The 17,336-nt window shown below is 43.1% G+C and overlaps 1 protein-coding gene across 2 annotated transcripts in view; it reads left to right on the top strand.

The window, feature by feature from the left end:
* PAK1 (p21 (RAC1) activated kinase 1) overlaps positions 1–17,336 on the top strand; it is a 1,330,007-nt gene that overhangs the window by 382,221 nt on the left and 930,450 nt on the right. The window lies entirely within an intron of this gene.

Raw genomic sequence — 17,336 nt, 5'->3', positions numbered from 1 at the left:
AAACCAAGGATGATTTTTATTGCTCCAGACCAACACGCCAACACTAGTACCCCCTCCTGTGCAGTGTGTCACGGTTATCCCCATGGCACCTGCCTCAGACTCCTTCCCTGTTGTCTTAGCAGGAGAACCAGATTCTGCACCTTCAGCTTCTAACACTGAACATTGCAGCTTGGCTAATTACATAATCTCTCCTTTACCATCCCTCAGTAAACCTGTGATGGATATAATTTTAGAGGGAAGGAGGCACTAGAAAATCCTATGCTGAAAAATGTGAAAGGTTCTGTGCCTGGAACCAGTCTCAAGGGATATGCACAGCAGTGCCCAATTTACCTCAGATTTTACTATACTTAGCTGAGATGCTTCACAAGGGCCTGTCTTTTTTCCTCCATTAAAATCCACACCTCAGCCATTTCAGCTCATTGTAACACAGAACCCCCCCCTCTTCTCTCATCCACTGCTCAAGCAGTTCCTCAGAGGGGCCAAAAATTTGAGACCACCCAGGAGAGCTCCAACCTGCCTGGGACCTTAACTTTGTTTTGGAGAAACTCACTCTACCGCCTTTCGAGCCAGCTGCTACCGCAGACTTAAATTTCTTTCTTGGAAAACAGCTTTCCTTTTAGCAATCACTTCAGCTAGAAGGGTATCTGAATTACATGCCCTTATGGCAGTGGAGTCTTTCATCATCTTTCATGCAGACAGGGTTTCCCTCAGAACCAATCCATCCTTCACGCCCAAGGTGGTATCCAGTGTGGCTCTTAATCAGTCCAGTCATTTGCCAACCTTCTTTCCCAATCCACAGAACAAATGGGAACGGATACTGCATTCCTTAGATGTGCACAGACAACTCAGATTCTACTTTGACAGAACTAAACCTCAAAGGAAATCTGAACAACTGCTGGTAGCATTTGCTGCAGGGGCAGAGGGGAAGGCTATTTCAAAGCAAACCATTTCTAAATGGATAGGCCATTGCATTCATTTCTGCTATAAGTACTATGGAAAACCTATCCCCCAGGAGATCAGACCTCACTCCAACAGGGCTGTATCTACCTCTACAGCCTTTCTCAGAGGCGTCCCTACCAGGGACATCCTAGAAGCTATCTGGAGTTCTGTACATACTTTCACCAAGCATTATCATTTGCCAATTTTCTCAAAATCCAGAGCTGGCTTTGCCACTGCAGTCTTGCAGGGCCTTATAGCTGGTCCTAATGCTATCTAAATTCCTCCTCCCAGCCATAGCTTTGGGAATCTACCCAAATGTAATACTGCAACAGTGAAACATGAAGAACATAGTACAGTTGTGTACACTTTCCATAAATGTAGATGTTAGAGTGTATTCACTGTTGCAGTCCTGGTTACCCTCCCTCCAGCCCCCTAACTTCTTTTGGCTATACCTCTACTTTCCTTTACTATGCTTAAAAGCATTTTTGGTGTATTTGCTTTTTTGTTGGAGGTATATCATTGCACTTTTATATTTATTTGCTCCCCATTTGGGGGGCACCTGACATCTGGGGCAAGAAAAACTGATGTAATGGCATCAGCTTCATGCTTTATACCCCTGACAACCTGACGTCATGGAAGAAGGGACAGCAACCAACGCAGGATCCAAGACTTTGTTAATCAGGCTGACTGAGGGCTACCTGCAAGCAGATGACCCAAATGTAATGACTGCAACAGTGAATAACACTCTAACATCTACATTTATGGTAAGTGTACACAACTGTACTTTTCCCATCCAGTTGTCCAAATTGCACTTGAATAGGGTTAGGGAGGAACTCTGCTTCATATGGTTGGGGAGCCTGATCCTTAGACGGGATAATCTCTTGGATACATACCTATCTCTCCAGCAGGTCCTGTTTATATCCCATTGAAGGTTTAATTCTTTCGAACGGTAATTCTGGTGCTGTTTGTTGTGTGGATATGCAGGAAGTCCATCAGAGTGGGGTCTGACAGTGCCCTGTATACCAGGAATAGATCTCCCCTCAACAGCCTGTAGGAGACAGAATACAGGGATAGGGCCTTGAGGCGGTCTGCATAGGACTTATTACTTACTCCCTGTATTATTTTAGTGAGGAAGCTGTGTGGACATTCCAATTTTTGGATATTCCTGAGTAAGTACATACCAAAGGGGTCACTGTACTCGATAGGTCTCCGATGAATGTTGAATACAGTGGAACAATGACTTCCTTGGACTTGGATGCCATACCTTTGTTTATAAGTTGCACAATGTAGAATGATTTCCTCACCACTGTAGACATGTGATGATCAAAGGCTAGATTACTATTTATGTCCCTAAGTCACTGACTATTGGGTCAACTCTAAATGGTGTGTTGTCAATATGATATTTACCAGCGATGGATAACGTCTTAGAGGATGCTCTTATGCATTTCTTGGCGTTTAGTTTCAGTCCATGGCTCTGAGACCAGTTTGTGTCAGCCCCTCCTAGAGAACATTTGTCAGTGTGAGATTGAATGACTGCTCCTAATTTGCAATCATCTGCAGATTTAGTCAGCCAGTGTCTACTGATGTTGGCCAAAAGGAGAAGTCTAAGGAATGATCCCTGAGGGTCTCAACTTGTGACTGTCCCCTTTGTAGAGATGGACTCCTCCAGTTCTAACTTTCAGGGTCCTATCTGTGAGCCAGTTGGCTATCCACCGGGTGACATATGGGTTTGTACCTAACCTATTGGTTTGTCAACCATACCCGAGTGGGGTGTTGTGTCAAATGCTTTGGCCAGGTAAATGTAGGCATTGTGAGCAACTTTGCCCTTATCCATTGCTTTGGTGGCCTTCTCGAAGTCCACCAGGTTGAGTAGGCATGTTCAGCCCTTGACGAAACAAAACTGGGTTGGGTCCAGTGTGTGTAGGTTTACTATATGTCTGTTGATAAGCTCCATGATTTTACATAGGTTCATAGGTAGGTACTAGGCTATCTGCCCGAGGGCATTTATAAGCCTAGCCAGAGTGTCAGCTTTTGCCGCCCCATTGATTAATTAACTCATCCTCTGACACAGAGCCAATGAAGTGATCCCAGGGGTGTATTTTTCTGTTACCCATCCACTTGTCAATGTTTCTCTTGAAGAGTGTTAGTGAGGTGCTCTGCCTGATGTAATTTGAAATTTTGTTCCAAAGCATAGGGAGTCTCATTATTCTGTTTATTGTTGTGGCGAGGTTTAGCTCACTAGAGCATGTGGCTCACAGTGACTTGGATTTCTTTAGGTGGAGCATGTCCATCATTTCTGAGTTGGACATGGCTTTGTAAGTCTGGCAGAGATCACCTCTGAGTAAGCGATATGCCACTAAGTACAGCCAGAGTTTTTTCAGTCAGGCTGCATAGGACATGTGTTTGAAGCCAATAATTCTCTTGGTGAGGTACTTTTGTGGTCATTCCAGCTGTTGGAAGTGTCTTGTGAGGTACATCCCAAATGGGGCTTTGTACTCTATGATGGGTCTGAGTGACGAATAGAGGGGCACTGTAACCTCTCTATTTCTAGATACAAACCCTTTAGTAATTAGATGGGCCACATAGAAGGATTTCCTAACTACTTTGGCAATATGATTGTCAAAGGAGAGATTACTATCTACCTGGGTCCCCAGATCTCTTATTACCCCTTCTGTATTAAGGGGACTGCCACCTATGTGGTAATTCGTGGGTGTTTTGTTTTTCCTAAATGGGATAACTATGCATTTTTTGGCATTTAGCTTGAGGCCATGACTTTGACACCAGGTGTCCATCTCAGTAAGGCCCTTTTGGAAGGATGCCTGTGTCAGCCGGAGAGTCAACTATGGCTCCCAGTTTGCAGTCATCGGCGAACTTGGTTAGCCATAGTCGTCCTGTGTTTGCCTGTACTTCTGAGAAGTATATGCCAAACAGTAGGGGTCCCAGGACCGAGCCTTGCGGGACACCACTTATGACTGGTTTAGAGTCAGACCTGGAGCCCGCTATTCTTACCTTGTGAGTTCTGTCTGTAAGCCAGTTGGCGACCCATCTCGTGATGTAGGGGTTTATGTTCAGGCTAGTGAGTTTTTCTGTAATACCAGAGTGGGGAATGGTGTCAAAAGCCTTGGTAGGGTCAAGGTAGGCTGTGTGAATCACCTTTCCCTCATCTATGGCTTTGGTGACTGTCTTGAAGAAGTCAACCAGGTTTAGTAGGCATGATCTGCCTTTAACAAAGCCGAACTGGGTCGGGTCAAGTGTTTGCAGGTTCCCAATGTCTTTGTTAATGAGTTCCATGATGATGCACTCCATAGCCTTGCAGACCAGGCTAGTCAGGCTTATGGGGCGATAGTTACCAGGGTCAGTTGTGGCCCCTCCTTTGTGGAGAGGAATAACTGTTGCTGTGCGCCATTCTGTGGCCATGTAGCCTGTGGAGAGACTGAGTTTGAACAGTGTGTTTAGGTGGGGGGTTAGTTCGTTCTGTAGTTCGTGCAAGACACAGCCTGGGACACCATCTGGTCCCATTGACACTGTGTTTTTGGCTTTTGAAAGGGCTGTTTTCACCTGTGCGTCTGTGATTTATGGGACACTACACTTTTGTGGTATTGTTGTGGGCCCTTTTGGAGGTGAGAGTGGGGTGAAGTTTGCACTGAATCTATCTGCCAGGATGTTGGCAATATCAATAGTTTCAGTATATTTTGTGCTATTTTGCACTAGTTCAGTGCATATCTGCGAGTTGCCACTTAGATTCTTAACATAGCTAAAGAAGGCTTTGTGGTTATCTTTTGAATCCTTGGCTATTTTTCTTTCGAAGTTAGCCTTGGAGGATTTTATGAGGGACCTTAGTTTCTTACTGATACTGATCAGGGATGTCTTTTCTTCTTGGGATTTGCTTTTTTTCTGAACTTGTTTCCTCCTTCTATTGTACAGCCTGTTTATTACAGGGGTCCACCAAGCTGGTTTCCTTCTTTTAGAGGAGTGAGTCTTGGTTTTGCTAGGGATGGCACGATCCATGCATCCTTGTGGGTGCTCATAGAGTGCATTTTAAAGGTTTCCGCATCTTGGGCAGCGTTTTCCTTTAGCGTGGGGGCTGTGAAATTTACCACCTCTGTCTTAAGTAAGGTGAAGTTTGCTTTAGAAATGTTTTTTACTGTGGTTTCCTTAGTTGGGGGTGGTGGTGGGGTGTGGACATCCAGAGTGATTAGTTTATAGTCTGATCTAACCAGTGATTGGGTTGACCTCCGGTGTGGAACACCTGTTACCCATGTTGGTGATGACCAGGTCAAATATGTTTTCACCTCTAGTAGGGGAGATTACCAGCTGATCCAGGGCGTTTGAGTTGATGAATTCCAGGAAGCGCTGGGCCAGGGAATTTGTACTCTAGTAGTTTTCCCAGTGAATTGTAGGGTAATTGAAATTGCCCAATATCAGGGTGTTCGGTAGGACCTTCATGTTTTCCAGTGTCTCCAGAAAGGTGGAGTGGTGGTCCTGGTTCATGGAGGGTGATCTGTAGCAGGCCACAATTTGCATTGCAGAATTGCCCGATGTTAGTTGCACATGGAGGTATCATGCTGCGTCACTAACCTGGAGGTGTGTAAGTATCCTTAATGAATATGGATAATACCCCCTCCTTTTGTGTTTCGGTCCATGTTCTCTGGCCGAAACGTGTGGTATGAGTTGTAGCCCGGTAGTGCTGGGATGCTCTCTGGAGCCCTGAACCAGGTTTCAGTTACTGCACAGATGTCGACGTTGTCCACACTGAGGAGTGCTTCGAGCACATGCATTTTGAGATTTAAACTCCTGGCATTGAGTAGCATAACCCTCAGTTTTGTTAATTGTGCAATTTACAGAGGTGGGTTTGAGCCTTGCCTAAAAAAGGCACTATGGGGGCAGCAAGAGCCTTGGCCAGTATTCGAAAGCCTAGGGGTGACGGGTGCAAGCCGTCTCTTGTGAAGCAATGCGGCTTGTCGAGCATGTCGTCCCAGGCTGACAGACGTTGGATCCCCTTTGAATGACACCAGCAGCTTAGCCAGTTGTTGAAACTGATAATTTTTTCTTTATACTAAGGTATCATTCTTGGTGAGGGCCAGATGCTACTCAGGGTCAGGGTCATACCAGCCTGGGCTGCATGATCAGAGAGCTCTTCCATGTCTCTTCATGCAGTCCAGAGAGGTACATCTCAGGACATTCACACCAACATGAACAATGACCAAGTCATATTTGTACTTGTTCTGGAGTGACCTGAGTGCTTGTGTTATGTGGCAGATTCTGGCTCCAGACAGGCAGCTAACAGTAACCTTCTGCTTGTCCAGCCTAGTGAGTGGGATGTCAGTGTGCCTGACTATAGAGTCACCTATTACTAGTGTGTTAGGTATGTTATTTCACCTTAAGGGCTGTGATTGTGCGGCACACTGATTTTGTATTTTATGTGTTATCTGGTTTGTGACGGGAAGTGCAGGTTGTTTGGGTGTCTGCTTTGGAGGTCTCTGATGCTTTTGCAGGGTTTTATTTAGAGCCTCCGAGTATGATTTTGTGTATTTATGTGTATTTTTTGCCAGTGCTGTTTTAGTAGGTCTGTGTGCAGCTGGAGGTGTGGTGCAAGTGTTAACCTTCTCCTCTTGACCGTCTGTTCCAGTCTTTGGTGGAGACAGCTTAGCTTCCAGTTTGGCTGTATAATTGCATCTCTTGCATATGTTAGTGTTTTGTGGTAGGAGGAGAGGGTTGTCTGTGTACATGAGGCAGTTGTAACGTTGCCTCAGGATACCCAGATTCAACAGCTGGACTGGAGAGTGCACCTTAAGTTGCCCTTTGGTCATGCCTGAATAGTAGGGTGAGCTGCTTAGTCGCTTGGTTGGTGATGGGTGAATAAAGAGCCTTTCCCTGCTGGGCAATCACTGTCAAGGTATATTAGTGTTTGTTATTAGGTCTGAGCAATTGCTGGGCTGTAAGATGCTTTTTGAGTGCTTAGGTTGAGAGTTAGACTAGTTTCCAGGGAAAAAACTGAAGAAGAGACTTACTGGAGCCAGGAATAATTTAACCGTAGGTAACCGACACTGCGTGGTTTGCAAAACCGTGCAAACGCTGTTTTTATAGTAGGGAAATGAAAGAGAAATTAGCCCAAAATGGCCAATAAAACTACTACCTTCTGGCCTGGAACCACTCCTCCAGAGACAGATAGGTTGCTCAAAGCTCCCCTCTCTCAGGTGAACAGAGAAACGTCCTTCTATCCATGTAAGGTATGGGCAATTCAGAAACTAGTATCACAGCCCTGAATTCAGCACTAGCCTGAAAACTGGACTATACTAGCTTAGAAAGGTGTGAAACAAGGAATTTCTTTTGTTTTTTTGAAAATATAAGGCAAAAACAGTAAAAAAAAATACACTTAAAACAGCATTAAACGACTACAAATTATCAGAAAAGGCTATCGCACTTTTGTTTTAGCCTACAACAGTTAAAAAAATATTTAAACAAAAAACTTTTTAAAAGTGCAGGCAGTCAAATAAGTACAATATGTGAAAAAAAACAAGCTTTTAAATCACAATAAATGCTGGAAAATCTGCGTTTAGGCGGAAAACAGTTAAGTACATCAAGAAAGTACAGAAAACTGATACTTAATCACTCCACAAAGTCTCTCTTCTAAGCCAAAAGGCTTGTATCAGTTTAAGGCTTTGTAGTGCTAACCCAGTAGGTTAGTTACAGGAAAGATGGGAAACCAGCGCAGATTTGGTCTTTTAAATCAGAAAGTTGAAAGAGACAGACAAACTGTCCAAATGGTCAATAAACTACAATTTCTGGGCCAGGTACCACTCCTCTTGTGGTAGATAGGCTACCTAATGCTTACCACTCCCACTGATAAGCTAGAAGGCTTCCCTCCAATACAGAAAGGCTTGGGGGGGCTCAGAAGCTTAGAAAGAGTCCTAGATACAGCAAATCTGTACCTGGACTAGACTAGTAACAGGAAGGGCAGGAAACAAGCGCAAAAGCTGACTTTTAAATCAGAAGATTGAAAGAGATGGAAAAGCTTCCCAAACGGCCAATAAACTATAATTTCTGGGCCAGAAACCACTCCTCCTGTGGTCGATAGGTTACCTAGTGCTTACCACCCCCACTGATAAGCTAGAAGGCTTCTCTCCAACACAGAAGGGCTTGGGGGCTCAGAAGCATACCAACAGTCCTGGATACAGCAAATCTATACCTGGACTACACTAGTTAAAGGAAAGGCAGGGACCAAATGCAAAACGGGCTTTTAACCAGAAAGTAGAAAGAGATGGAAAAACTGCCCAAATGGCCAATGAACTAAAATTTCAGGGCCAAAACCCACTCTTCCCATGGTAGATAGGCTACCTATAACTTACCACTCCCACTAATAAGCTAGAAGGCTTCCCTCCAATATAGAAAGGCCTGGGGGGCTCAGAAGCTTACCAACAGTCCTGGATACAGCAAGTCTGTACCTGGACTTGACTAGTTACAGGAAAGGCAGGAAACAAGCTTAGAATTTTTTTTTTTTTTTGAAGGAGGGAACAGTGCAGGATTAAGAGGCTACAGGGTTGTCCTTCCCAAATGCTCTCTTTATACACAGTATGAGTGCCTGAAATCAGAATATGATCTCACTGCACTCAGTTGAGTGAGCCGATGAGATGGGCCTAGGAGGGAGTATCCAAATACAGATCTTTAAGAGGGGCGAGAAATTTCAAAGCCACCAACATTAACACCAAAACAAGAACAGGGAGGGTGAGTGGGGAACTAACTGTAGAGAGACAGCCACAACTTCTGTTGAGTTAATATTCAGTGAAAAACACAAATAAATTAAATACAGTACTATATGCAAAAGAGCAGATAAAAGTGTACTTAAATTCACTTATACATCCAGCTGATTTCAGGTAGATGTTAGCTAGCCAAAGCTCTGATATTAAGCAGAGATGACTCAAAATGTACCACTTATATAAGGCAAGACAGAATGTCAGTGATGAGGTGAAACTACCCCCCACTGCTGTCAATGGCTACACAGAAATTCTAAAAGGTACTCAGTAGAGAGACAGCCACAACTTCAGTTAAGTTAATATTCAGTGAAAAACACAAATAAATTAAATACAGTACTATATGCAAAAGACTCACTTATATGTCCAGCTGATTTCAGGTAGATGTTAGCTAGCCAAAGCTCTGATATTAAGCAGAGATGATTCAAAATGTACCACTTATATAAGGCAAGACAGAATGTTAGTGATGAGGTGAAACTACCCCCCACTGCTGTCAATGGCTACACAGAAATTCTAAAAGGTACTCAGTAGAGAGAAAGCCACAACTTCAGTTAAGTTAATATTCATCGAAAAACACAAATAAATTAAATACAGTACTATGTAGAAAAGAGCAGGTAAGTGTACTTAAATTCACTTATATGTCCAGCTGATTTCAGGTAGATGTTAGCTGGCCAAAGCTCTGATATTAAGCAGAGATAACTCAAAATGTACCACTTGTATAAGGCAAAACAGAATGTCAGTGATGAGGTGAAACTACCCCCCCCCCCCCGTACTGCTATCAATGGCTGCACAGAAATTCTAGAAAGTACTCTGTAGAGACAGCCACAACTTCAGTTGAGTTAATATTCAGTGAAAAACACAAACAAATAAATTAAATACAATATTATATGCAAAAGAGCAGATAAAAGTTTACTTAAATTCAACATACAAAACATACAAGACTAGTGAAACTTATGGGTCTGTAGTTTCCAGGGTCTGTAGATGGCCCATCTTTTTGCAGAGGGATGATTGTTAAATTTCTCCATTCATGAGGCACAAAGCTTGTTTGGAGGCTATAGTTAAATACTAATTCCAGAGGCCCTGTTTCATGCCATTTAGAAGGCATCTTGGGATATTGTCTGGACCCATTGATGCAGTGCTCTTGGTCTTAGAGAGAACATTAAAGACCTGTTCCCTAGTGATAGTAGGGGGGAGTTATATTTGATGTTTCCTGTGGGAAGGTTGAGGCGGAGAGAGGGTTAAAGTTGAATAATTTATGGAGCAAATTTAAAGCATCACTTCAACTCATGTGCATATAAAAATGGGCCTGTGCCAGTCGCATTATCCCAGTAAGCAAAAATCAAATGTATGGTTTACTATGGAAACTGCATGGATCACCTGGTCACATGGTCCACCCGAAGTCCTGAATGCAGAACAGCGAAATTCCAGCCAGGTCGAACCTGAATACATAGATACCCATAGTTCGATGTATCCGACATAGCAGGTGGTGACGTCAGTCACCCATGCTGTGCACCTTCACATACCATGACATTTCATAGTCAACGAAACGTGTATTTTACTGTTTTGCTGGGGGCTGTCCCCCCCCCCCCGCAACTTGTATATACCAACTCCGAGATTGCACTACAGTGAGGAAATGGGCTAATTCCCTGTTCCTCACTGAACTGCAATCTCTGTGCACAATGCCGAACTCAGATACTCGAGCTACACTACCCATTTGGTGTAGTGTAGTCCATGTATTTTGAGTTGGCATTCTGCCCGTTTGAAAACTGCCTTTCGATCGCATGCCGTTTGACAGCAGTGACTTTGTGTATTTAATTGTAAACCTGTGTGTGTGCGTGTGCACGTATGGGTGTGTATTTCATCCAGGACTGGTTCACCGGATAGGCTCCAGCTTTCCTGCTACTCTGAATAGGATAAAATCGCGTACCAGAAGATGAATAAGTAAACGTATACTGCCAAAAGCTGTGTTTTTATTTAAAAACACCTTGGTTATGGTCAGGAACACAAACTAAATGGCTCCAAGGGTTTCTCTGCAAGTGTATTACTAAATTAGAGTCTAGCTTCAGTCTTGTGATCAAGTCTCACCAGCTGTGAATAAATACTATGTAATGCAAGTTATTGCTTAAATTATGAAAGCTACTGTAGTCGATTCTTCATTTTTATTTATTTGCAGGTATAGCAAATGGCTGACTGCTACCATGTACGAGTGTCTGTGCTCGGTTGAAAATGCTGATGCTGTAGTACTTAATGTGTACAGTTCACTCCTGCACTCTGTTGTATTCCCTGTATTCTCCATATCCTTCTGCTAAAAAGGGGTTCTTGCAGTACCCCAGATTGCAAATACAAGTGCGAACGTTTTACTGCTGGAGTACTGCTGGCTGTTAATGTGTAAGTCACCATCAGTTCAGACCAGTTCAGGGATTTCATTATATTTCTGTAATAATTTTCCTAGGTAACGTTTAACTTTTTTTTTTTTTTTATCATTTGTTATGCATTAGCATTAATTTCATTGCATTTGGATATTTACCTGTTTTTACCATTTTTTACTGTTCAGGTGCTTTGTTGCAGCACTTTAATGATGTTGAAATAGTAATAAAACAAAGAACAAAGCACTCCAGCACTTGTGCAGAATATTTATTGATAGGCAGACATAGGCGTCCATCAGCTGGAATGTAAAAAAACTAATAAAAATTTAATTCCAACAAGTACAACAGCCCATTTTACACCACTATACTCATTTTCCATAAAATCCTTTAATAACCGAGTGTACATTGTTATAATTTAAAAAAATAAATTGCCTAAATTGCATTGACCAAAGATAAGCTTGCAAAATAGACCAGCACCTTAAAATAGGAGCAATGATAAAAAGTGCCAGTTATTCTGCTCTAGAATAGCAGATAGATTCAGACGTTTAGCACATCAAAAGTAAATTAAATAAATGGCAAATTAAAGTCATTAGCAGCAGAACAGGAGCATTGTATTGTAAAGTGCTACCCATAAAACTGTAGACATAACTGACCCAGAAATAAGGCATCTGTAAAATTTGTGGTATGCTGCATCATAAAAATCCCTGCACTGAATCATTGGAAATAAAGCTGTAATAATAAAAGATATGTACCAAAACACTGCAGAAATAATACTGTTTTACTGGTAAAATGTGAAATCTAGGAAAGATCAAAATGAAAATAGAGATGAGATAACAGAAGCATGTTGAAAGATCAGAAAGAAGCACAGGCACGTAAATCCAGGAAGACAAAAGTTGGTGCATATAAAGTGTACAATTCACATACTGCTACACATTTAACAGGATATGGTGGATAGCGCGATAGATATGGGTGTGTATATAACTATAACTCACCAAGGATAAATGCACAAAAAGCAGCCTGTCAAAAATGAGAAATGAATAACCTAAATTCCTCCCCTTCTGGGGGGGGGGGTCTAGCACCATGTACCCCCCAAACCCCCCTGCTTATTGCATATACCAACTCCTGCATCCCAGAACAGTGGGAAAAGGGCAAATTCCCTTATCCCCACTGCACTGCAGTGTCGCACAGAGATAAAACCTGACATGTGCGAGAAGCTGGTTTCCAGTCACACCAGACAGCTTTTTTTGTTCAATAATAAAAGCATTCAGCAAAACAAATGTATACTCTCACACTCTATGTATGTGTGTGTATATATCTGTGTGTGTGTGTGTGTGTGTATATATATATATATATATATATATATATATATATATATATATATATATATATATATATAAAAACACATTATCTGTATCTATATACATATATATATATATATATATATATATATAAAATCTCTCTCTCTATGTATCTATATATATATATATATATATATATATATATATATATATATATTTATATATATACACACACACACACACACACACAGTGTGGGCACTGTTTGTTGGCCATCATAAATTCCAACGCCCTTGATCAACTAATCCATTGTCCCACCAGGGGCTGCAATATCCTAGACCTGGTCATTGCCAACATGGGGGATAGATGCTCCACACCAGTGGTCACCCCCTCATTGGTCAGGTCTGACCATAAGCAAATCACCCTTGGCATCCACATCCCACTGCCACCCCCCGTAAAAAACTTCTCCAAAGCCAACCTCATGCTACTCACGTCAGAAGTGGAAAACTTCATGACACCCATGCAGATGAGATCTGATAGTTCGACTGCTGAATCCTACACTAAGACACTGTACAGCACATCCACTTGTGCATGAATCATGCCATCCCAAGTAGAACCAAGGTGCTGTCCTCCAAAAAAAGGAAGCCAATCTGGTGGTCCTCTGCCATAAACTATACAACAGAAGGAAGAAACTGTTGCAGAAAAGAGGAAAATCCCAGGATGCAAAATAACTCTCTTACCAGCCTCAGTAAGAAGCTGAGATCCCTCATAAAATCCTCAAAAGCTAGTTAAAATAAAATTGCCAAAGATTCCAAAGACAACCACAAGGCATTCTATAGTTATGTCAAGAATCTAAATGGCAATGCTCAGATCTGCTCTGAGCTACAACAGAATGGCAGTAAATATACTGATCCCAAGGATATTGCCAATATCCTGGCAGATCGATTTAGTGCCAACTTCACCCCCCCCCACCCCATAAAGGGCCCATCTCAATACCAAAAGATTGCCAAATTCCAGTAATCACGGCCACACAGGTAGAAACCGCACTCTCCAAAGCCAAGAATACAGCATCCATGGGACCAGATGACATCCCGGGCTGTGTACTACATGAACTACAAAATGAACTGGCACCTCACCTAAGTGTCATGTTTAATCATAGCCTAACCTCAGGCTTTGTGCCCACTGAGTGGCACATAGCTGAAGTTATCCTACTCCACAAGGGAGGATCCACCTTGGATCCCAGGAACTATCGTCCCATCAGTCTGACGAGCCTGATCTGCAAGGGCATGGAACTTATAAACAAAGACATTGGCAATCTTCAAACACTGGACCCCACCCAATTTGAGTTTGCGAAGGGCCAATCTGGTCTCTTGAACCTGATTGACTTCTTCGAATCAGTCTCCAGAGCTGTGGACACAGCCTATCTGGACCTTGCCAGGGCCTTCGACACCACCCCCCCACTCTGGAATCCTAGATAAACTTACTAAGCTGGGCATAAATCCCTACGTCACTCGATGGGTTGCCAACTGGCTTACTGACAGAACCCAGACTGTAAAAGTAGCCGACTCCAAATCCAGCTCCAGACAAGTGGGAGTACCTCAGGGTTCAGTCCTGGGACCGCTCTTGTTTGGCATCTACTTCTTTGAAGTACAGGCCAACACTAAGGGACTCTGGCTAACAAAGTTAGCAAATGACCTCAAACTGGGAGCCATTATTGAATCCCCAAATGATGTGGATATTCTACGAAAGGGCCTTACAGAAACTGATGCTTGGTGCCAGAGCAATGGGCTCAAGCTTAATGCCAAGAATGGTACAGTTATCCCCTTTGGGCAAAACCATGTACCCATGAATTACCACATAGGTGGCAGTACACTAAACACCGAAAGTGTGATGAGAGACTTGGGGACACAGGTGGACAGTGGTCTCACCTTCGATAACCACATTTCCACAACAGTCAGGAAATCCTTCTGTGTGGCATACCTCATCACTAAGGTCTTCTCATCCAGGAAAAATGAGCTCATTGCCCCACTGTACTCATCCCTCATTAGACCCATTATAGAATATAACACCCCGTTTGGTATGTACCTCGCAGGACATCAGCAGCAACTGGAAAGGCTGCAGAAATACCTCACTAAAAGAATCACAGGCCTAAAGCAGATGCCATATGCTGACCGTCTAAGAAAAACTCCAGTTATACTCTGTGGCATATCGTCTACTCAGAGGCTATCTCTGCTTAACATACAAGGCCATGTCAAACCCTGAGCTGTTGGACATGCTCCACTTGAAGAAATCCCATTCCCTATCCCTCAGACCCACTTGCTCCAGGGATCTAAACCTTGTCATCACAATGAACAAAGCATGCTGTTTCACTGTTGCAGTCATTACATTTGGGTAATCTGCTGGTAGGTTGCCCTCAGTCGGCTTGAATTCCAAAGTCTTGGGTCCTGCGTCGGTTGCTCTCTCCTCTTCCATGACGTCAGGGGTATAAAAGAAGCAGCCAACACCATTTTCTTCAGTCTTTCTTGCCGTGCGGTGCCCGAAGCAGAAGCAGTTCGCAAGTGCTGGTCGGCCGACTCCTAAAATTTTCGAATTCAAGTTTCAGAACCGAAGTCTTCACTAAAGCTAAGCACCCTGTTGGGGAAACGTTTTTCTTGCTCCATACCGATGTCAGTAAAAGTTAATAATTGCATTATTTGTGGGAAGCAAATACCTCATAAGGATTTCCATTTATAACTGTATTCCTTGCCTAGGCCCTGATCATAACATATCTAGCTGTCAGTTTTGTGCTAGATTTAACCAACGCACTATTAAGCGTCTGTATATCTTTTTCTCAAAATATTTTAGAAACAGATTCAACTATCCTGAAATGTCGTCTGATAGCAATCCGACTACCGGAGTACACAAAAAACGCAAAGAAAAGGACAGAGATAGACCGTTGAGGTCCAAAACCGATGACGAAGCTTCTCCTAAGCCAGTCGCCGGTTTGATGATACTCAGTGAGGCGCTTTCGCAGCCTCTGATACCCACTACTTTCGAGTTGCAGGCCCCTACCAATACGCATGTGAGGTCCGGCATGCTGCGAGATTCTCAAAGTATTGTACCCGCGGTGTCTGTCCCTCAGATGGGTCCGGAGCCGCTGAGCAGACACCGGCTTCTGAGGGTGTATTCAGGCCATAACATTTTTATATAAAACCGGAGCCAGCTTCAAAATCAAAGACAAAAGCAACTTCTAAAGCTAAAAAACTGACTCATGAGCCACGTGCACAGGCCTCTATGCCCAAAAAGCAGATGATCAAAATGGCTGAAGACCTAATTATCTTGATCAGGGGTTCCCAACCCCTTCTTGATAGGAGGCCTAGGCAAGACACTGATTATGAATCTTCAGATCAGGTTTCTATTTCTTCTGATTCCTCTTCTGATCAGGAATTATCTATACCACCCTATGAGGATTCTGATGTAGAGGAATCTATCCCATCTGCATCTTCTCCTGAAGATTATTCCTTTGGAGAAACCTTGCATACTTTGAGGGAGCATTTTCACTGGGAGAGTCAAGATTTCTCAGAATCAAAAAAAAGTCTCGGGGATTTCCTTCTCCCTCAGCATAGGCCTTTAGCCATACCTCCTGTTTTAGACATTGTGGATGATATGTTTTCCGAGTCAAGCTTGACTCCAGACTCCTTACCTCCGGCTCCTAGCAAGCCAGACAAGGTATTACAGTGTTCCTGACTCTCACAAATTTTTATTTAGAAACCCTGCTGCTGACCCTGAAACTATTTCACAGGGTCCAAAAGGTTTTGAGGCCTCAACAGCAAAAAATCCTACACCCTCTGACAGAGATTCCAGGGCACTGGATAGATGGGGAAAGAAGGTTTATACATCTGCAACCTTGGCAATTAGGGCCTTAAACTGCCACTTTCATATGCTCAAATATCAACAACATGTTATGGGATTGCTGAAACAGAAAATGATGATGATTTCAGAATGTGCAGAAAATAAAGAATTGCAGGAATTATTGCATGCAGCAGAACAAGTTGGAAAGCATACTTTGCAATGTGTTTTTGATTCCTTTGAGGCCTCCTGCAGGGCCGCAGTTACTGGATCTGTGATTAGGAGGCATGCTTGGCTAAAAGAGCAAAATTTGCCTGAGCATGTTAAAGCTAAATTGCTGGATGCACCTTTACAGCATGGTACTCTGTTTGGTATTAAGGCAGAAGAGGTTTTAAAGAAAATGGAAGACAAAGATAAGTCTAAGCAAACTGTAAAAGACTTTTTACAAGTGCAGCCAGCAAGATTCAGTAGACACTGGCTTACAAAAAATTGGTCCTTTCCTGTGTCTGACAGAGCTCAACGGGGCAAATCCAGGCACCCTAAAGGTTCTAGATACCAGTCACAGGATTCTTGCATGTTAAAGCAATGGGGTGCTTCTACCTCCAAATCTGGAGGAAATAAAGCGCAACCTTACAGTAAACAGTCTCAATGACTTCCCTCTACCATCACCAAGCACTTATCTTTTGGCAACACCCTTAGGGGGAAAAATTAGCACTTTATGCTCAAAATTGGCAGTTAACCCAGAACAAGTGGGTGTTAAACATAGTATTTCTATGGTGGGCAAAGGCATGTCACCAAAACATGGGATGGGCTTTCACTCTACCCCCTGCCAGCCAAACCTTAACAGACGCATCAGATTATGCATGGGGGGGCCCACCTGGCGGGAAGATGCATTCAGGGCATATGGACCCCAAAACAAATGCATCTGCATATCAACCAAAAAGAGATGTTAGCTGTTCAAAATGCCCTGACAGCCTTCAAGGACTTGCTTCATCCAGGACAACTACTGATAAAGACGGTCAATACCATGGTTATGTGGTAGATAAACAAGCAGGGGGCACGCACTCATACCTCCTTTGCAGACTAGCCATGGCACTGTGGGACACAGCCTTGACTTACCAAGTACATCTTCAAGCTCAATTCCTGCCAGGAAAGC

This window comes from Protopterus annectens, chromosome 5.part1, assembly GCF_019279795.1.
Source record: "Protopterus annectens isolate FY-2018-M chromosome 5.part1, PAN1.0, whole genome shotgun sequence".
Lineage (NCBI taxonomy): Eukaryota > Metazoa > Chordata > Ceratodontiformes > Protopteridae > Protopterus > Protopterus annectens.
This window is presented reverse-complemented; position numbering and strand designations above follow the sequence as displayed.